The following is a 22,740-nucleotide window of genomic DNA, read 5'->3' on the forward strand; positions in this document are numbered from 1 at the left end:
AAAAAAAAAAAAATTATACAAAAAAGTTGTTTTTTAGTTCATAATGTTTAATGCCAGTGGCATGCCCAGTGCTAATACTTAAGCCCTCCACTTTGTGTGTTTCTCTGAAAAGAGATTTTGCATTTTCCATTTTGTATTTCTCTTCCAATTTAATTATAAATAATAAGCAGGACTAGTGCTTAATATTAACTTGTTGTATTATTTTTAATTTCATCTGTTTCTGAGTGTGTATCAATATGTTTAGTCTATCTACATATATTCAGATGTAATAGGAATAATAAGCTTTAAAAAATTGTTTTATTGAAAGATGTAAAATAAATGCCTAATAACATTACTAATGTTAGAAAGCATTAGATTACATGGTTGATCAATGTTTCTAATACATGATTCAATTTTTTTGGTAATTAAAACATTAATGTAAATACAACCTGGTTATAAACCAAAAACAAAAAAAAGGTTTAAAACCAAAAAAGGATTTTCCAGTTTTTATTTGAAACTACAAGACCAGTAACCAGTGACTAGGTCCTTACATTTTTTACACAAACCAAGTCAACCACTGTTTATCCTGTTATTAGTGTTCTTTAAAAAAAAAGAAGAAAAAAAGGGGGGGGGGCTGGGGGTTAAGATTTTCCCTGCTGGACGTCTTAAAACTTATCACTTCCAAGTACAAAACATTACAGTTGAAGACATTTGTCCAGAAAAGTTATATATATATGCCCATTTGAAAAAGTGTTACTTCTGACCCCTTTCTGGAAAGAATGATAATGCAGTAAATTGCATTGTTTCATACTTACAAATAATAAGATTTTACTCACCGGTAAATCTATTTCTCGTAGTCCGTAGTGGATGCTGGGAACTCCGTAAGGACCATGGGGAATAGACGGGCTCCGCAGGAGACTGGGCACTTTAAAAGAAAGATTAGGTACTATCTGGTGTGCACTGGCTCCTCCCTCTATGCCCCTCCTCCAGACCTCAGTTAGGATACTGTGCCCGGAAGAGCTGACACAATAAGGAAGGATTTTGAATCCCGGGTAAGACTCATACCAGCCACACCAATCACACCGTATAACTCGTGATACTATACCCAGTTAACAGTATGAAATATAACAGAGCCTCTCAACAGATGTCTCAACAATAACCCTTTAGTTAGGCAATAACTATATACAAGTATTGCAGACAATCCGCACTTGGGATGGGCGCCCAGCATCCACTACGGACTACGAGAAATAGATTTACCGGTGAGTAAAATCTTATTTTCTCTGACGTCCTAGTGGATGCTGGGAACTCCGTAAGGACCATGGGGATTATACCAAAGCTCCCAAACGGGCGGGAGAGTGCGGATGACTCTGCAGCACCGAATGAGAGAACTCAAGGTCCTCCTCAGCCAGGGTATCAAATTTGTATTGTTTTGCAAACGTGTTTGCCCCTGACCAAGTTGCAGCTCGGCAAAGTTGTAAAGCCGAGACCCCTCGGGCAGCCGCCCAAGAAGAGCCCACTTTCCTCGTGGAATGGGCTTTTACTGATTTAGGATGCGGCAATCCAGCCGCAGAATGCGCCAGCTGAATTGTGCTACAGATCCAGCGAGCAATAGTCTGCTTAGAAGCAGGAGCACCTATTTTGTTGGGTGCATACAGGATAAAAAGCGAGTCAGTTTTCCTGACTCCAGCCGTCCTGGAAACATAAATTTTCAAGGCCCTGACTACGTCCAGTAACTTGGAATCTTCCAAGTCCCTAGTAGCCGCAGGCACTACAATAGGTTGGTTCAAGTGAAAAGCTGATACCACCTTTGGGAGAAACTGGGGACGAGTCCTCAATTCTGCCCTATCCATATGGAAAATCAGATAAGGGCTTTTACATGACAAAGCCGCCAATTCTGACACACGCCTGGCCGAAGCCAAGGCCAATAACATGACCACTTTCCACGTGAGATATTTCAGATCCACAGTTTTAAGTGGCTCAAACCAATGTGATTTCAGGAAACTCAACACCACGTTGAGATCCCAAGGTGCCACAGGAGGCACAAAAGGGGGCTGAATATGTAGCACTCCCTTTACAAATGTCTGAACTTCAGGCAGTGAAGCCAGTTCTTTCTGGAAGAAAATCGACAGAGCCGAAATCTGGACCTTAATGGAACCCAATTTTAGGCCCATAGTCACTCCCGACTGTAGGAAGTGCAGAAAACGACCCAGCTGAAATTCCTCTGTAGGGGCCTTCCTGGCCTCACACCACGCAACATATTTTCGCCAAATACGGTGATAATGGTTTGCGGTTACTTCTTTCCTGGCTTTTATCAGCGTAGGAATGACTTCCTCCGGAATGCCCTTTTCCTTTAGGATCCGGAATTCAACCGCCATGCCGTCAAACGCAGCCGCGGTAAGTCTTGGAACAGACAGGGCCCCTGCTGTAGCAGATCCTGTCTGAGCGGTAGAGGCCATGGGTCCTCTGATATCATTTCTTGAAGTTCTGGGTACCAAGCTCTTCTTGGCCAATCCGGAACCACGAGTATCGTTCTTACTCCTCGCCTTCTTATTATTCTCAGTACCTTTGGTATGAGAGGCAGAGGAGGGAACACATAAACCGACTGGTACACCCACGGTGTCACCAGAGCGTCCACAGCTATCGCCTGAGGGTCCCTTGACCTGGCGCAATATCTCTTTAGTTTTTTGTTGAGGCGGGACGCCATCATGTCCACCTGTGGCCTTTCCCAACGGTGTACAATCATTTGGAAGACTTCTGGATGAAGTCCCCATTCTCCCGGGTGTAGGTCGTGTCTGCTGAGGAAGTCTGCTTCCCAGTTGTCCACTCCCGGAATGAACACTGCTGACAGTGCTATGACGTGATTTTCCGCCCATCGGAGAATCCTTGTGGCTTCTGCCATCGCCATCCTGCTTCTTGTGCCGCCCTGTCGGTTTACATGGGCGACTGCCGTGATGTTGTCTGATTGGATCAGTACCGGCTGGTTTTGAAGCAGGGGCCTTGCCTGACTTAGGGCATTGTAAATGGCCCTCAGTTCAAGAATATTTATGTGTAGGGACGACTCCTGACTTGACCAAAGTCCTTGGAAATTTCTTCCCTGTGTGACTGCACCCCAGCCTCGAAGGCTGGCATCCGTGGTCACCAGGACCCAGTCCTGTATGCCGAATCTGCGGCCCTCTTGAAGATGAGCACTCTGCAGCCACCACAGCAGAGACACCCTGGTCCTTGGGGACAGGGTTATCAGTCGATGCATCTGAAGATGCGATCCCGACCACTTGTCCAAGAGGTCCCACTGGAAGGTCCTTGCATGGAACCTGCCGAATGGAATTGCTTCGTATGAAGCCACCATTTTTCCCAGGACTCGTGTGCAGTGATGCACCGATACCTGTTTTGGTTTCAGGAGGTCTCTGACTAGAGATGACAGCTCCTCGGCTTTCTCCTGCGGGAGAAACACTTTTTTCTGTTCTGTGTCCAGAACCATCCCCAGGAACAGTAGGCGTGTGGAAGGAACCAGCTGTGACTTTGGAATGTTTAGAGTCCAGCCGTGCTGTAGTAGCACTTCCCGAGATAGTGCTACTCCGACCAACAACTGCTCCTTGGACCTCGCCTTTATAAGGAGATCGTCCAAGTACGGGATAATTAAAACTCCCTTTTTTCGAAGGAGTATCATCATTTCTGCCATTAACTTGGTAAACACCCTCGGTGCCGTGGACAGTCCAAACGGCAGTGTCTGGAATTGGTAATGGTAATCCTGTACCACAAATCTGAGGTACTCCTGGTGAGGAAGGTAAATGGGGACATGCAGGTAAGCATCCTTGATGTCCAGGGATACCATGTAATCCCCCTCATCCAGGCTTGCAATAACCGCCCTGAGCGATTCCATCTTGAACTTGAATCTTTTTATGTATGTGTTCAAGGATTTCAAATTTAAAATGGGTCTCACCGAACCGTCCGGTTTCGGTACCACAAACAGTGTGGAATAGTAACCCCGTCCTTGTTGAAGTAGGGGCACCTTGACTATCACCTGCTGGGAATACAGCTTGTGAATTGCCTCTAGCACAGCCTCCCTGCCCGAGGGAGTTGTCGGCAAGGCAGATTTGAGGAAACGGCGGGGGGGAGACGCCTCGAATTCCAGCTTGTACCCCTGAGATACTACTTGAAGGATCCAGGGATCCACCTGTGAGCGAACCCACTGATCGCTGAAGTTTTTGAGGCGGCCCCCCACCGTGCCTGGCTCCGCCTGTGGAGCCCCACCGTCATGCGGCGGACTTGGAAGAAGCGGGGGAGGACTTTTGCTCCTGGGAACTGGCTGTATGCTGCAGCTTTTTCCCTCTACCTCTGCCTCTAGACAGAAAGGACCCGCCTTTTCCCCGCCTGTTTTTCTGGGGTCGAAAGGACTGTACCTGATAATACGGCGCTTTCTTAGGCTGTGAGGGGACATGGGGCAAAAATGCTGACTTCCCAGCTGTTGCTGTGGAAACTAGGTCTGAGAGACCATCCCCGAATAACTCCTCACCCTTATAAGGCAAAACTTCCATGTGCCTTTTTGAATCTGCATCCCTGTCCACTGCCGAGTCGATAAGCCTCTCCTAGCAGAAATGGACAATGCACTTATTCTAGATGCCAGCCGGCAGATCTCCCTCTGTGCATCTCTCATGTATAAGACTGAGTCTTTTATATGCTCTACGGTTAGCAATATAGTGTCCCTGTCTAGGGTGTCAATATTTTCCGACAGGGAATCTGACCATGCAGCAGCAGCACTGCACATCCATGCTGAAGCAATAGCTGATCTCAGTATAACACCTGTGTGTGTATATATAGACTTCAGTATAGCCTCCTGCTTTCTATCAGCAGGTTCCTTTAGGGCGGCCGTATCCGGAGACGGTAGTGCCACCTTTTTCGACAAACGTGTGAGCGCTTTATCCACCCTAGGGGGAGTTTCCCAACGTGACCTATCCTCTGGCGAGAAAGGGAACGCCATTAGTAACTTTTTAGAAATTACCAATTTTTTATCGGGGAAAGCCCACGCTTCTTCACACACTTCATTTAATTCTTCAGATGGGGGAAAAACTATGGGTAGTTTTTTCTCCCCAAACATAATACCCTTTTTTGAGGTACCTGGGTTTATATCAGAAATGTGTAATACCTCTTTCATTGCCTCAATCATGCAACGAATGGCCCTAGTGGACATTAAATTAGACTCTTCGTCGTCGACACTGGTATCAGTATCCGTGTCAACATCTGTGTCTGCCATCTGAGGTAGTGGGCGCTTTAGGGCCCCTGATGGCCTTTGAGTCGTCTGGGCAGGCACGAGCTGAGAAGCCAGCTGTCCCGCATTTGGCATGTCGTCAAATTTTTTATGTAAGGAGTCGACACTTGCACGTAATTCCTTCCATAAGTCCATGCACTCAGGTGTCTACCCCGCAGGGGGTGACATCACATTTATAGGCATCTGCTCTGCCTCCACATAAGCCTCCTCCTCAAACATGTCGACACAGTCGTACCGACACACCGCACACACACAGGGAATGCTCTTAACAGGAGACAGGACCCCACAAAAGCCCTTTGGGGAGACAGAGAGAGAGTATGCCAGCACACACCAGAGCGCTATATAATGCAGGGACTAACTGAATTATGTCCCCTTATAGCTCCTATAAGTTATACTGCGCCTAAATTTAGTGCCCCCTCTCTTTTTTACCCTTTCTGTAGTGCAGACTGCAGGGGAGAGCCAGGGAGCTTCCTTCCAGCGGAACTGTGAGGGAGAAATGGCGCCAGTGTGCTGAGGGAGATAGCTCCGCCCCTTTTTCGTCTGACTTTACTCCCACTTTTTTATGGATTCTGGCAGGGGTAATTATCACATATATAGCCTCTGGGGCTATATATTGTGATTATTTTGCCAGCCAAGGTGTTTTTATTGCAGCTCAGGGCGCCCCCCCCCCCCCCCAGCGCCCTGCACCCTCAGTGACCGGAGTGTGAAGTGTGTATGAGGAGCAATGGCGCATAGCTGCAGTGCTGTGCGCTACCTTGGTGAAGACTGAAGTCTTCTGCCGCCGATTTTCTGGACCATCTTCATGCTTCTGGCTCTGTAAGGGGGACGGCGGCGCGGCTCCGGGAACGAACACCAAGGACGGGTTCTGCGGTCGATCCCTCTGGAGCTAATGGTGTCCAGTAGCCTAAGAAGCCCAAGCTAGCTGCAAGCAGGTAGGTTCGCTTCTTCTCCCCTTAGTCCCTCGTTGCAGTGAGCCTGTTGCCAGCAGGTCTCACTGTAAAATAAAAAACCTAAATTATACTTTCTTTCTAGGAGCTCAGGAGAGCCCCTAGTGTGCATCCAGCTCGGCCGGGCACAGAAATCTAACTGAGGTCTGGAGGAGGGGCATAGAGGGAGGAGCCAGTGCACACCAGATAGTACCTAATCTTTCTTTTAGAGTGCCCAGTCTCCTGCGGAGCCCGTCTATTCCCCATGGTCCTTACGGAGTTCCCAGCATCCACTAGGACGTCAGAGAAATTAATGAAACATCACTGTAGAAAAAGGTGTGCGACAACACAATGTGAAGGACATAAAGAACTGACGTACAAGCAGTTCACCCTATATACCCCTGTGAAAAAGCCACTATTGCCAATTGCTGCTCAGCAGCCACTGGCTGCAGAACCTCCGGACCTAGTAAGCCAAAAAGCAAGTTGTGAAAACTGGTAAAAGAAGACACAGCATAGGAGGGAACGCACTGCTCTAAAACTTAAACCCTCTGTCTTTTATGCAATATTCAGAACTGGGTCAGTATGTCCGACCTGAGTCAGCATCTAGGGTAGGGGTGGGCAACAGGCGGCCCGCGGGCCGGATGCGGCCCGCGGACCGATCCTGCCTGGCTCGCTGTGCCCCACCAGAGTGCAATGACAAGAGGCCCGACAGGCCGCTTGTCATTGCACTGCTCTCAGACGCGGCGCCGCTGAGGAAATCCCGGTCACGTCACAGGGTCAGCTGACCGGGATTTCCTCTATTATGCGCTGGGCGTCACGGGGGGCGACGCTGGGCGGGCACTGCAGTGGGGACTCGGAGCAGAAGCGGCCAGTGGGGAGCACTGCGGAGGCCAGTGGGGAGAAGAAACGGCGGCCAGCGGGGAGAAGAAGCGGCGGCCAGCGGGGAGAAGAAGCGGCGGCCAGTGAGGAGAAGTGGCGGCGGCAGCAACAGCAGCGCGGATCATCAGACAGCGGGGATCGTCTGCCACTGACAAATAGGTAAACCCCCTGTCCTGGATAAAGCTAAAGCTGCCATATAAGTTCAGGGGAGGGGAGTTAAAAACGGTTATATGGGTTTAGGGGAGGGGGAGGGTAAGGACTGCTATATAGGTTTAGGGGAGGGTGGGGAAAGGGTGGTAGGGACTGTCTGCCGTAATGTGTAAAAACGGGGGCCCTGTCTGCCGTAATGTGTAAAAACGGGGGCGCTGTCTGCCGTAATGTGTAAAAACGGGGGCACTGTCTGCCGTAATGTGTAAAAACGGGGGCGCTGTCTGCCGTAATGTGTAAAAACGGGGGCGCTGTCTGCCGTAATGTGTAAAAACGGGGGCGCTGTCTGCCGTAATGTGTAAAAAGGGGATGCTGTCTGCCGTAATGTGTAAAAACGGGGGCGCTTGCTGCCGTAATGTGTAAAAACGGGGGCGCTGTCAGCCGTAATGTGTAAAAACGGGGGCGCTTGCTGCCGTAATGTGTAAAAACGGGGGTGCTGTCTGCCGTAATGTGTAAAAACGGGGGCACTGTCTGCCGTAATGTATAAAAACGGGGGCGCTGTCTGCCGTAATGTATAAAAACTGGGGCGCTGTCTGCTGTAATTATAAAAATGGGGGTGCGGTCTGCTGTAATTATAAAAATGGGGGTGCTGTCTGTCGTAATCTGTAAAAAGGGGGACGCTGTCTGTCGTAATGTGTAAAAAGGGCACGCTGTCTGCCGTAATGTGTAAAAAGGGATCTCTTTTTGAGTATTTTGTGTGTGGCCCTCGAATATTCGCTGGAAGTGTTAAGCGGCCCCCCAGCTGAAATAATTGCCCACCCCTGATCTAGGGGCTACCCTGAAATCAGACACTTCCCAAGATTACAGCTATAAATGCTTTTTGTGCTTTTCACATGTTAATAAATGCATGAAATACTTATTATAAGTAGTGCAATAAGTGTCACAAGCACTGTATTAATATTATAAGGCCATGTTAAATTGGTAAATTAACAAAACCTAGTCTAAGATTTTTAATCACTTAAGTGAACATTCATTTTACCCAATTCCCCAGCACATATGAACTAGCTTTCGTTGTTTTTATATAATGACATCCAGTTCTATGCTGTATAATATAGAGACAAATAGACATGCAGAAACAGAATCAATCTGCCGCAGAGTGAGCACATCAATCTTATAAGCAGCAGCCATCCTTGTATTGTTTCATTAATTTACTTTACCGAATGCGGCTGTTATTAGGCTTCTACAAATCTTAAATTAAGGCAAATGAGAGCTTCCATCATTCATCTAACTTTAAATAGAGAAATCCCTGGTGGCTTTTCCCTGGGATCTGCAACAGCACAGCCCATCACAAATTAATTTCTTTATGGATACAGGAGACCATACGGACACTTTCCGGTGCTAAACTTTGAGCATACATTGTGGCAAACATTCAGAGATGTCCTCCAATGTTCCCAGAAGAAACAGGCTGGTATTGATGTTCACAACAGGCAAGAAAATCAATTCTCATCTCATCAGGGCAAATCACCTGTGCCTTTAGAGGACAGTGTCATGCTTTGTCCCTATTGTGAGGCCGAATATCTACACCTTCCAGCCCAACGCCAAGACCATATATGCATTACTAAACTGATGTAGGAAAGAAAACTATAACAATTTATATTTAAACAGATTACTGCAACAAGAATTCAGGATATTCCTTTAAAAAAAAAAAAAGCAACAACTACCTGTACTACGCACCTACTCATCTCTAACCCAATTACTGGTAAAAGCCAGCCATGGGTTTACTACACTCTGGAGCAAATCAATTGTTTTGGGCACCCAAGATCCAGTCTAAAGTGACTGGGAGCTATTCAATTGGGTGCCCAGCACCAAAACTGCACTCATTACAGATTTCAGATGGCACCCTCCTTGTACGGGCTTTGGGACTGGGTGCAAGTGGTGCCGGCTGCATCTTAACTGCTGAGCGCATGACACTTGGCAAGCAGTCAGTTTCTATATTACATGACCCCTTCCTCACAATGAAGGGATGTCATGCAGCACAACAGAGATCAGAGGAGGCACATGCTGTCATTTTAGATGCCCAAACCAATTGAAACGGTCCCTTCTGGAGGTTAGAAAGCTGCAGACGTGTATCCAAACTCCCTTTTCTGGTCTTAACCGACAGACAAGACATGAAAAAAAATTCCCTAGAGTTGAGTAAAAGAACAGGCTATGAACAGTGCTCCTCACAGCTACAAGCTCTCATCTGAATTACCATTTCCTCCTGAAACAGTACACTATATTTGATAAAATCTATGGGCATATTCAATTAGATGTGTGGAAAAGCTCTGGGTTGCACATATGGAATATTCAATTATTTGGCATTTTTCCCAGGTGGTAACCCATAGATTCCACGTAAAATACTGTATTTATGGCTGCTGTTCCTGAGGCTGCGAGGAAAAGTGAACGCTCATGGCTTAGCGCGTGGATAAAGGACCTAATTGAATAAGTCTGAGTATGCAATTAGCACGCCTTATTTTATATTCGACAGAAGATTTGATTTCAATTAGTCACTACAGTTTATTTGTACTATACACTTCCACACATTTACCATATGCGACAATAACTAAGACATACTAGCCTATTTCGCAGCAAGTGACTTTCGGGGGCAGGGCAAGGCTGTCACATCACTAGGCCTCACCCCCCTCATGGGGAAAATGCCACGATTCGCAGGTATATGAGGAAAGGGTGGGGCGAAATGATGCAGTTTTGCATAATTTAACCCCCCCCCCCTTTCCCAAACAGAGCTGTAAATCCTTTGTAAAAGTATATAAAGAGAACCAAAGCAACAAATGAGACATAAAAATGACACATGCTCATTTTTTAATTGAGGAAAATGATCCATTATCACATATCTGTGAGTGCCAAAAATATGTGACCCTCTATGCTTAGCAGATATTTTGAAGGTGAAATTAGAGTCAGGTATTTTCAACCTACGGGATGACAATCCGGTATGAGTGGACAACCTGTCTTTATGAAAGAAAAAAACAAAACAAACATGGATCTATCAAAGTCTGATGTTCACAACACGTTGCCACGAACAAAGGAAATTTCTGAGGACCTCAGAACAGAGTTACTGATGCTCATCTGGCTGGAAAAGGTTACAAATTCATCTCTAAAGTGTTTGGACTCTACCAATCAACAGTCAGAATGATTGTGTACAAATTTACTAAAATTATAGACTATTATTACCCTCCCCAGGAGTGATCAACCAACAAAGATCATGCGAAGAGCAAGGCATCTAATAGTAAGACCACAAAGGAACCCAAGGTAACCTCTAAGCAACTGAAGGCATTTCTCACATTAGCTAATGTTAAATGTTCATGAGTTCACCATCAGAAGGACACTGAATAACAATGGTATGCATAGCAGGATTGTAAGGAGAAAGCTGTTGCTCTCCAAAAAGAACATTGCTGCCAGCCTGAAGTTTCACCTGGACAAGCCAGAAGGTTATTGAAACAATATTTTGTGAACAGGCGAGTCCAAATTAGAGCTTTTTGAATTAAATAAGAAGCTTTATGTTTGGAGAAAGCAGTATCATGGTTTGGGCCTGTTTTGCTGCATCTGGCCCAAAACGACTTGCTATCATTGATGGTACAATGAATTCAGAATTATACCAGAATATTCTAATTGGAAATGTCAGGACATCTGTCCATGAGCTGCATCTCAAGAAAACGTGGGTCACGAAGCAAGACAACAACCCAAAGCGCACAAGTCATTCGACCAAAGAATGGTTAAAGAAGAATAGGAGCCCCACCAACATAACAGAGTTAAAGCTGTTTTGTACTAAGGAATGGGCTGCAATTCCTACAAGCTTATGTTCAGGACTAATCAACAATTACTGGAAAGGTTTACATGCAGTTATTGCTGCGCAAAGGGGTCATACCAGATACTGAAAGCAAAGGTTCACATACTTTTGCCACTCACAGAAGAGAGATATTGGATCATTTTCCTCAATAAAAAAAATGAGCACGTCTAATTTTTAGGTCTAATTTGTTTCTCTTTATCTGCTAATAGGACTTGTGTGAAAATATGAGGTAGTTTTAGGCCACATCTCAGCAGAAATATAGAACATTCTGAAGGGTTCACGAACTTTCAAGAACCATTGCAATCCTATTAATATAACAATAAATAAAACATTGTTAAAATTAATATATAGCTAGATAGATAGTGCCTTGCCAAAGTATTCACCCCCCTTTGCATTTTTCATGTTTTGTTGCCTAAAAACCTGGAATTAAAATGGATTGTTTGAAGATTTGCATCCCCTGACCACAGATTCTCAATTGGATTGAGATCTGGGCTATGACTAGGCCATTCCAACACATTTAAATGTTTTCGCTTTAACCACTTGAGTGTTACTTTAGTAGTATGCTTCGGGTCATTGTCCTGCTGGAAGGTGAACCTCCGTCCCAGTCTCAAATCACAGGCAGACTGAAACAGGTTTTGCTCAAGAATATCCCTGTATTTAGCACCATCCATCTTTCCATCGACTCAAAACAGTTTACCAGTCCCTGCTGCTGAAAAATATCCACATAGCATGATGCTGCCACCACCATGTTTCACTGTGGGAATGGTGTTCTTGGGGTGATGGGATGTGTTGGAGTTGCACCAGACATAGCGTTTTCCTTGGTGGCCGAAAAGTTCAATTTTAGTCTCATCTGACAAGAGCACCTTCCTCCATACATTTGGGGAGTCGTCCACATGCCTTTTTGCAAACTCAGAGTAATGGCTTTTTTCTGCCCACTCTTCCATAAAGTCCAGCTCAATGGAATGTACAGCTTATGTGGTCACATGCGCAGATACACTAGTCTCTGCTGTGGAACTCTGCAGCTCCTTCAGGGTTACCTTTGGTCTCTTTGCTGCCTCTCTGATTAATGCTCTCCTTGCCCGGTCTGTGAGTTTTGGTGGCGGACGACTCTTGGCAGGATTGTTGTGGTACCATATTCTTTCCATTTGAAGATGATGGATTTGATGGTTTTCCGGTGAATCATCAAAGATTTGGATTTTTTTTTTTAATATAATTTAACCCTGACTTGTATTTCTTAACAACTTTGTCCCTGACTTGTTTGGAGAGCTCCGTTGTCTTCATGGTGTGATGCCTCTTGCTTAGTGGTGTTGCATCCTCTGGGGCCTTTCAGAAAATAAGATTTTACTTACCGATAAATCTATTTCTCGGAGTCCGTAGTGGATGCTGGGGTTCCTGAAAGGACCATGGGGAATAGCGGCTCCGCAGGAGACAGGGCACAAAAAGTAAAGCTTTTCCAGATCAGGTGGTGTGCACTGGCTCCTCCCCCTATGACCCTCCTCCAGACTCCAGTTAAGTACTGTGCCCGGACGAGCGTACACAATAAGGGAGGATTTTGAATCCCGGGTAAGACTCATACCAGCCACACCAATCACACCGTACAACTTGTGATCTAAACCCAGTTAACAGTATGATAACAGCGGAGCCTCTGAAAGATGGCTTCCTTCAACAATAACCCGAATTAGTTAACAATAACTATGTACAATTATTGCAGATAATCCGCACTTGGGATGGGCGCCCAGCATCCACTACGGACTCCGAGAAATAGATTTATCGGTAAGTAAAATCTTATTTTCTCTATCGTCCTAGTGGATGCTGGGGTTCCTGAAAGGACCATGGGGATTATACCAAAGCTCCCAAACGGGCGGGAGAGTGCGGATGACTCTGCAGCACCGAATGAGAGAACTCCAGGTCCTCCTTAGCCAGAGTATCAAATTTGTAAGATTTTACAAACGTGTTCTCCCCTGACCACGTAACTGCTCGGCAAAGTTGTAATGCCGAGACCCCTCGGGCAGCCGCCCAAGATGAGCCCACCTTCCTTGTGGAGTGGGCCTTTACAGATTTAGGCTGTGGCAGGCCTGCCACAGAATGTGCAAGTTGGATTGTGCTACAGATCCAACGAGCAATCGTCTGCTTAGACGCAGGAGCACCCATCTTGTTGGGTGCATACAATATAAACAACGAGTCAGATTTTCTGACTCCAGCTGTCCTTGCAATATATATTTTTAATGCTCTGACAACGTCCAGTAACTTGGAGTCCTCCAAGTCACTTGTAGCCGCAGGCACTACAATAGGCTGGTTCAGATGAAATGCTGACACCACCTTAGGGAGAAAATGCGGACGAGTCCGCAGTTCTGCCCTGTCCGAATGGAAAATCAGATATGGGCTTTTGTAAGATAAAGCTGCCAGTTCTGACACTCTCCTGGCCGAAGCCAGGGCTAGAAGCATGGTCACTTTCCATGTGAGATATTTCAAATCAACCTTCTTTAGTGGTTCAAACCAATGAGATTTTAGAAAGTCCAAAACCACATTGAGATCCCACGGTGCCACTGGAGGCACCACAGGAGGCTGTATATGTAGCACTCCCTTAACAAAGGTCTGGACTTCAGGGACTGAAGCCAATTCTTTTTGAAAGAAAATCGACAGGGCCGAAATTTGAACCTTAATAGATCCCAATTTGAGACCCATAGACAATCCTGATTGCAGGAAATGTAGGAATCGACCCAGTTGAAATTCCTCCGTCGGAGCACTCCGATCTTCGCACCACGCAACATATTTTCGCCAAATTCGGTGATAATGTTGCACGGTTACTTCCTTCCTTGCTTTAATCAAAGTAGGAATGACTTCTTCCGGCATGCCTTTTTCCTTTAGGATCCGGCGTTCAACCGCCATGCCGTCAAACGCAGCCGCGGTAAGTCTTGAAACAGACAGGGACCCTGCTGAAGCAAGTCCCTCCTTAGAGGTAGAGGCCACGGATCTTCCGTGATCATCTCTTGAAGTTCCGGGTACCAAGTCCTTCTTGGCCAATCCGGAACCACTAGTATCGTCCTTACGCCTCTTTGCCGTATAATTCTCAATACTTTTGGTATGAGAGGCAGAGGAGGAAACACATACACCGACTGGTACACCCAAGGCGTTACCAGCGCGTCCACAGCTATTGCCTGCGGATCTCTTGACCTGGCGCAATACCTGTCCAGTTTTTTGTTGAGGCGAGACGCCATCATGTCCACCATTGGTCTTTCCCAACGGGTTACCAGCAAGTGGAAGACTTCTGGATGAAGTCCCCACTCTCCCGGGTGAAGATCGTGTCTGCTGAGGAAGTCTGCTTCCCAGTTGTCCACTCCCGGGATGAACACTGCTGACAGTGCTATCACATGATTCTCTGCCCAGCGAAGAATCCTTGCAGCTTCTGCCATTGCACTCCTGCTTCTTGTGCCGCCCTGTCTGTTCACATGGGCGACTGCCGTGATGTTGTCCGACTGGATCAACACCGGTTTTCCCTGAAGCAGAGGTTCTGCCTGGCTTAGAGCATTGTAGATTGCTCTTAGTTCCAGAATGTTTATGTGAAGAGACGTTTCCAGGCTCGTCCATACTCCCTGGAAGTTTCTTCCTTGTGTGACTGCTCCCCAGCCTCTCAGGCTGGCGTCCGTGGTCTCCAGGATCCAATCCTGTATGCCGAATCTGCGGCCCTCCAATAGATGAGCACTCTGCAACCACCACAGAAGAGACACCCTTGTCCTTGGAGACAGGGTTATCCGCAGGTGCATCTGAAGATGCGACCCTGACCATTTGTCCAACAGATCCCTTTGGAAAATTCTTGCGTGGAATCTGCCGAATGGAATTGCTTCGTAAGAAGCCACCATTTTTCCCAGGACTCTTGTGCATTGATGTACAGACACCTTTCCTGGTTTTAGGAGGTTCCTGACAAGCTCGGATAACTCCTTGGCTTTTTCCTCCGGGAGAAAAACCTTTTTCTGAACCGTGTCCAGAATCATCCCTAGGAACAGCAGACGAGTTGTCGGCATTAACTGGGATTTTGGAATATTCAGAATCCACCCGTGCTGTTTTAGCACTTCTTGAGACAGTGCTAATCCCATCTCTAGCTGTTCTCTGGACCTTGCCCTTATTAGGAGATCGTCCAAGTATGGGATAATTAATATGCCTTTTCTTCGAAGAAGAATCATCATCTCGGCCATTACCTTTGTAAAGACCCGAGGTGCCGTGGACAATCCGAACGGCAGCGTCTGAAACTGATAGTGACAGTTTTGTACAACGAACCTGAGGTACCCCTGGTGTGAGGGGTAAATTGGAACGTGGAGATACGCATCCTTGATGTCCAAGGATACCATAAAGTCCCTCTCTTCCAGGTTCGCTATCACTGCTCTGAGTGACTCCATCTTGAACTTGAACTTCTTTATGTACAGGTTCAAGGACTTCAGATTTAGAATAGGCCTTACCGAGCCATCCGGCTTCGGTACCACAAAAAGAGTGGAATAATACCCCTTCCCTTGTTGTAGAAGAGGTACCTTGACTATCACCTGCTGAGAGTACAGCTTGTGAATGGCTTCCAAAACCGTCTCCCTTTCGGAGGGGGACGTTGGTAAAGCAGACTTCAGGAAACGGCGAGGTGGATCCGTCTCTAATTCCAACCTGTACCCCTGAGATATTATCTGCAGGATCCAGGGATCTACCTGCGAGTGAGCCCACTGCGCGCTGTAATTTTTGAGACGACCACCCACCGTCCCCGAGTCCGCTTGAGAAGCCCCAGCGTCATGCTGAGGCTTTTGTAGAAGCCGGGGAAGGCTTCTGTTCCTGGGAAGGAGCTGCCTGTTGCTGTCTCTTCCCTCGACCTCTGCCTCGTGGCAGATATGAATAGCCCTTTGCTCTCTTATTTTTAAAGGAACGAAAGGGCTGCGGTTGAAAAATCGGTGCCTTTTTCTGTTGGGGAGTGACTTGAGGTAGAAAGGTGGATTTCCCGGCTGTAGCCGTGGCCACCAAATCTGATAGACCGACTCCAAAAAACTCCTCCCCTTTATACGGCAAAACTTCCATATGTCGTTTTGAATCCGCATCGCCTGTCCACTGTCGCGTCCATAAAGCTCTTCTGGCCGAAATGGACATAGCACTTACCCGTGATGCCAGTGTGCAGATATCCCTCTGTGCATCACGCATATAAAGAAATGCATCCTTTATTTGTTCTAACGACAGTAAAATATTGTCCCTGTCCAGGGTATCAATATTTTCAATCAGGGACTCTGACCAAACTACCCCAGCACTGCACATCCAGGCAGTCGCTATAGCTGGTCGTAGTATAACACCTGCATGTGTGTATATACTTTTTTGGATATTTTCCATCCTCCTATCTGATGGATCTTTAAGTGCGGCCGTCTCAGGAGAGGGTAACGCCACTTGTTTAGATAAGCGTGTTAGCGCCTTGTCCACCCTAGGAGGTGTTTCCCAGCGCTCCCTAACCTCTGGCGGGAAAGGGTATAATGCCAATAATTTCTTTGAAATTATCAGCTTTTTATCAGGGGCAACCCACGCTTCATTACACACGTCATTTAATTCTTCTGATTCAGGAAAAACTATAGGTAGTTTTTTCACACCCCACATAATACCCTGTTTAGTGGTACCTGTAGTATCAGCTAAATGTAACGCCTCCTTCATTGCCAAAATCATATAACGTGTGGCCCTACTGGAAAATACGGTTGATTCGTCACCGTCACCACTGGAGTCAGTGCCTGTGTCTGGGTCTGTGTCGACCGACTGAGGCAAAGGGCGTTTCACAGCCCCCGACGGTGTTTGAGTCGCCAGGACAGGCACTAATTGATTGTCCGGCCGTCTCATGTCGTCAAACGACTGCTTTAGCGTGTTGACACTATCCCGTAGTTCCATAAATAAAGGCATCCATTCTGGTGTCGACTCCCTAGGGGGTGACATCCTCATATTTGGCAATTGCTCCGCCTCCACACCAATATCGTCCTCATACATGTCGACACACACGTACCGACACACAGCAGACACACAGGGAATGCTCCTAACGAAGACAGGACCCACTAGCCCTTTGGGGAGACAGAGGGAGAGTTTGCCAGCACACACCAAAAGCGCTATATATAACAGGGATAGCCTTATAATAAGTGCTCCCTTATAGCTGCTTTATATATATCAAAATATCGCCATAAATTTGCCCCCCCTCTCTGTTTTACCCTGTTTCTGTAGTGCAGTGCAGGGGAGAGACCTGGGAGCCGTCCTGACCAGCGGAGCTGTGAGAGGAAATGGCGCCGTGTGCTGAGGAGATAGGCCCCGCCCCTTTTCCGGCGGGCTCGTCTCCCGCTATTTAGTGAATCCAGGCAGGGGTTAAATATCTCCATATAGCCTCTGGGGGCTATATGTGAGGTATTTTTAGCCTTTATATAGGTTACATTTGCCTCCCAGGGCGCCCCCCCCCCAGCGCCCTGCACCCTCAGTGACTGCGTGTGAAGTGTGCTGAGAGGAAAATGGCGCACAGCTGCAGTGCTGTGCGCTACCTTTAGAAGACTGCAGGAGTCTTCAGCCGCCGATTCTGGACCTCTTCTGACTTCAGCATCTGCAAGGGGGCCGGCGGCGCGGCTCCGGTGACCATCCAGGCTGTACCTGTGATCGTCCCTCTGGAGCTGATGTCCAGTAGCCAAGAAGCCAATCCATCCTGCACGCAGGTGAGTTCACTTCTTCTCCCCTCAGTCCCTCGTTGCAGTGATCCTGTTGCCAGCAGGACTCACTGTAAAATAAAAAACCTAAGCTAAACTTTTTCTAAGCAGCTCTTTAGGAGAGCCACCTAGATTGCACCCTTCTCGGCCGGGCACAAAAATCTAACTGGAGTCTGGAGGAGGGTCATAGGGGGAGGAGCCAGTGCACACCACCTGATCTGGAAAAGCTTTACTTTTTGTGCCCTGTCTCCTGCGGAGCCGCTATTCCCCATGGTCCTTTCAGGAACCCCAGCATCCACTAGGACGATAGAGAAAAGATGTGTTTATACTGACAGATCATGTGACACTTAGACTGCACACAGGTGGCCTTCATTTCACTAATTATGTGACTTCTGAAGGTAATTGGTTGCATCAGAACTTTTGAGGGGCTTCATAGCATATGAGGTGAATAAATATGCACATGCCAATTTTCAGATTTTTATTTATAAAAATAAATTCTTACATGATTTTTTCTCATTTAATTTCACCAACTTAGACTATTTAGTGCAGATCCACCACATAAAATTCAGATAAAAAAAAATAAGAATTTACTCACCAGTAATTCTATTTCTCGTAGTCCGTAGTGGATGCTGGGTACTCCGTAAGGACCATGGGGAATAGACGGGCTCCGCAGGAGACTGGGCACTCTTAAAAGAAAGATTAGGTACTATATCTGGTGTGCACTGGCTCCTCCCTCTATGCCCCTCCTCCAGACCTCAGTTAGGGAAACTGTGCCCGGAAGAGCTGACATTACTAGGAAAGGATTTGGAATCCAGGGTAAGACTCATACCAGCCACACCAATCACACTGTACAACTTGTGATAACCATACCCAGTTAACAGTATGAACAACAACTGAGCCTCAGTAACAGATGGCTCATAACAATAACCCTTTAGTTAAGCAATAACGATATACATGTATTGCAGAAAGTCCGCACTTGGGACGGCCTTCCAGCATCCACTACGGACTACGTGAAATAGAATTACCGGTGAGTAAATTCTTATTTTCTCTGACGTCCTAGTGGATGCTGGGTACTCCGTAAGGACCATGGGGATTATACCAAAGCTCCCAAACGGGCAGGAGAGTGCGGATGACTCTGCAGCACCGAATGAGCAAACTCAAGGTCCTCCTCAGCCAGGGTATCAAACTTGTAGAATTTTGCAAAAGTGTTTGATCCCGACCAAGTAGCAGCTCGGCAAAGTTGTAAAGCCGAGACCCCTCGGGCAGCCGCCCAAGAAGAGCCCACCTTCCTCGTGGAATTGGCTTTTACTGATTTAGGATGCGGCAGTCCAGCCGCAGAATGTGCAAGTTGAATCGTGCTACAGATCCAGCGAGCAATAGTCTGCTTTGAAGCAGGAGCACCCAGGTTGTTGGGTGCATGCAGTATAAACAGCGAGTCAGTTTTCCGACTCTAGCCGTCCTGGAAACATAGATTTTCAGGGCACGGATTACGTCCAGCAACTTGGAATCCTCCAAGTCCCGAGTAGCCGCAGGCACCACAATAGGTTGGTTCAAATGAAACGCTGATACCACCTTTAGGAGAAATTGGGGACGAGTCCTCAATTCTGCCCTGTCCATATGGAAAATCAGATATGGGCTTTTACAGGACAAAGCCGCCAATTCTGACACACGCCTAGCTGAGGCCAAGGCCAACAGCATGACTACCTTCCACGTGAGATACTTCAACTCCACGGTCTGAAGTGGCTCAAACCAATGTGATTTTAGGAAATCCAACACAACGTTGAGATCCCAAAGTGCCACTGGAGGCACAAAAGGGGGCTGAATATGCAGCACTCCCTTAACAAACGTCTGAACTTCAGGCAGTGAAGCCAGTTCTTTTTGAAAGAAAATATACAGGGCCGAAATCTGGACTTTTATGGATCCCAATTTTAGGCCCATAGTCACTCCTGACTGTAGGAAGTGCAGAAATCGACCCAGCTGAAATTCCTCTGTTGGGGCCTTCCTGGCCTCACACCAAGCAACATATTTTCGCCATATGCGGTGATAATGTTTTGCCGTCACATCTTTCCTAGCTTTAATCAGCGTAGGAATTACTTCATTTGGAATGCCCTTTTCCATTAGGATCCGGCGTTCAACCGCCATGCCGTCAAACGCAGCCGCGGTAAGTCTTGGAACAGACAGGGCCCCTGCTGTAGCAGGTCCTGTCGGAGCGGCAGAGGCCAAGGGTCCTCTGAGATCATTTCTTGTAGTTCCGGATACCAAGTTCTTCTTGGCCAATCCGGAACGATGAGTATAGTTCTTACTCCTCTCTTTCTTATTATCCTCAGTACCTTTGGTATGAGAGGAAGAGGAGGGAACACATAAACCGACTGGTACACCCACGGTGTCACTAGAGCGTCCACAGCTATTGCCTGAGGGTCCCTTGACCTGGCGCAATATCTTTTTAGCTTTTTGTTGAGGCGGGGCGCCATCATGTCCACCTGTGGCCTTTCCCAACGATTTACAATCAGCTTGAAGACTTCTGGATGAAGTCCCCACTATCCCGGGTGGAGGTCGTGCCTGCTGAGGAAGTCTGCTTGTCCACTCCCGGAATGAACACTGCTGACAGTGCTAGCACGTGATTCTCCGCCCATCGAAGAATCCTTGTGGCTTCTGCCATCGCCATTCTGCTTCTTGTGCCGCCCTGTCGGTTTACATGGGCGACCGCCGTGATGTTGTCTGACTGAATCAGCACCGGTTGGCTTTGAAGCAGGGGTTCTGCTTGACTCAGGGCATTGTAAATGGCCCTTAGTTCCAGAATATTTATGTGTAGGGAAGTCTCCTGACTCGACCATTGTCCTCGGAAGTTTCTTCCCTGAGTGACTGCCCCCCAACCTCGGAGGCTTGCATCCGTGGTCACCAGGACCCAGTCCTGAATGCCGAATCTGCTGCCCTCGAGAAGATGAGCACTCTGCAGCCACCACAGCAGAGACACCCTGGGCCTCGGGGACAGGGTGATCAACCGATGCATTTGAAGATGCGATCCGGACCACTTGTCTAACAGATCCCACTGAAAGATCCTTGCATGGAACCTGCCGAAGGGAATTGCTTCGTAAGAAGCTACCATCTTTCCCAGGACTCGCGTGCAGTGATGCACCGACACCTGTTTTGGTTTCAGGATGTCCCTGACCAGAGATGACAATTCCTGGGCCTTCTCCTCCGGGAGAAACACCTTCTTCTGTTCTGTGTCCAGAATCATGCCCAAGAACAGCAGACGCGTCGTAGGAATCAGCTGCGACTTTGGGATATTCAGAATCCAGCCGTGCTGTTGTAGCACATCCCGAGATAGTGCTACTCCGACTAACAACTGCTCCTTGGACCTCGCCTTTATAAGGAGATCGTCCAAGTACGGGATAATTATAACTCCCTACTTTCGAAGGAGTATCGTCATTTCGGCCATTACCTTGGTAAATACCCTCGGTGCCGTGGACAGACCAAACGACAACGTCTGGAATTGGTAATGACAGTCCTGTACCACAAACATGAGGTACTCCTGGTGAGGTGGGTAAATGGGGACATGTAGGTAAGCATCCTTGATGTCCAGTGACACCATAAAATACCCCTCTTCCAGGCTTGCAATAACCGCCCTGAGCGATTCTATTTTGAACTTGAACTTCCTTATATAAGTGTTCAAGGATTTAAAATTTAGAATGGGTCTCACCGAACCGTCTGGTTTCGGTACCACAAACATTGTGGAATAGTAACCCCGTCCCTGTTGAAGGAGGGGAACTTTGATTATCACCTGCTGAAGGTACAGCTTGTGAATTGCCGCCAGTACTACCTCCCTTTCCTTGGGAGCAGCTGGCAAGGCTGACTTGAGGTAACGGCGAGGGGTAGACGCCTCGAACTCCAGCTTGTATCCCTGAGATACCACTTGTAGAACCCAGAGATCCACCTGGTCGCTGAAGTTCCTGAGATGCGCCCCCACCGCACCTGGCTCCACCTGTGGAGCCCCAGCATCATGCGGTGGACTTAGTGGAAGCAGGGGAGGATTTTTGTTCCTGGGAACTGGCTGTCCGGTGCAGCTTTTTCCCTCTACCCCTGCCTCTGGGCAGAAAGGACGCGCCTCTGACCCGCTTGCCTTTCTGAGGCCGAAAGGACTGTACTTGATAATACGGTGCTTTCTTAGGCTGTGAGGGAACCTGAGGTAAAAAAGTCGACTTCCCAGCTGTTGCTGTGGATACGAGGTCCGAGAGACCGTCCCCAAACAATTCCTCACCCTTATAAGGCAAAACCTTCATGTGCCTTTTAGAATCAGCATCACCTGTCCACTGCCAAGTCCATAATACTCTCCTGGCAGAAATGGACATTGCATTAATTCTAGATGCCAGCCGGCAAATGTCCCTCTGTGCATCCCTCATATATAAGACGACGTCTTTAATATGCTCTATGGTTAGCAAAATAGTATCCCTGTCAAGGGAATCCATGTTATCTGACAGGGTATCAGACCAAGCAGCTGCAGCGCTACACATCCATGCTGAAGCAATTGCAGGTCTCAGTATAGTACCTGAGTGTGTATACACAGACTTCAGGATAGCCTCCTGCTTTCTATCTGCAGGCTCCTTTAAGGCGGCCGTATCCTGAGACGGCAGTGCCACCTTTTTTGATAAGCGTGTGAGCGCCTTGTCTACCCTAGGGGATGTTTCCCAACGTAACCTGTCCGTTGGCGGGAAAGGGTACGCCATTAGTAACCTCTTATCACTAATCACTAATTTCTTATCTGGGGAACACCACGCTTCTTCACACAATTCATTTAACTCATCAGATGGGGGAAAAGTCACTGGCTGCTTTTTCTCCCCAAACATAATACCCTTTTTTGTGGTAACCGGGTTAATGTCAGAAATGTGCAACACATTTTTCATTGCCGTAATCATGCATCGGATGGCCCTTGTGGACTGTACATTCGTCTCATCCTCGTCTACACTGGAGTCAGACTCCGTGTCGACATCTGTGTCTGCAATCTGAGGTAGCGGGCGT

The 22,740-nt window shown here is 47.4% G+C and overlaps 1 protein-coding gene across 12 annotated transcripts in view; it reads right to left on the minus strand.

The window, feature by feature from the left end:
* The window catches only part of RAPGEF2 (Rap guanine nucleotide exchange factor 2), a 552,363-nt gene that overhangs the window by 69,826 nt on the left and 459,797 nt on the right, over nucleotides 1–22,740 (minus strand). The window lies entirely within an intron of this gene.

Source organism: Pseudophryne corroboree, chromosome 1 (genome assembly GCF_028390025.1).
Source record: "Pseudophryne corroboree isolate aPseCor3 chromosome 1, aPseCor3.hap2, whole genome shotgun sequence".
Classification (NCBI taxonomy): Eukaryota; Metazoa; Chordata; class Amphibia; order Anura; family Myobatrachidae; genus Pseudophryne; species Pseudophryne corroboree.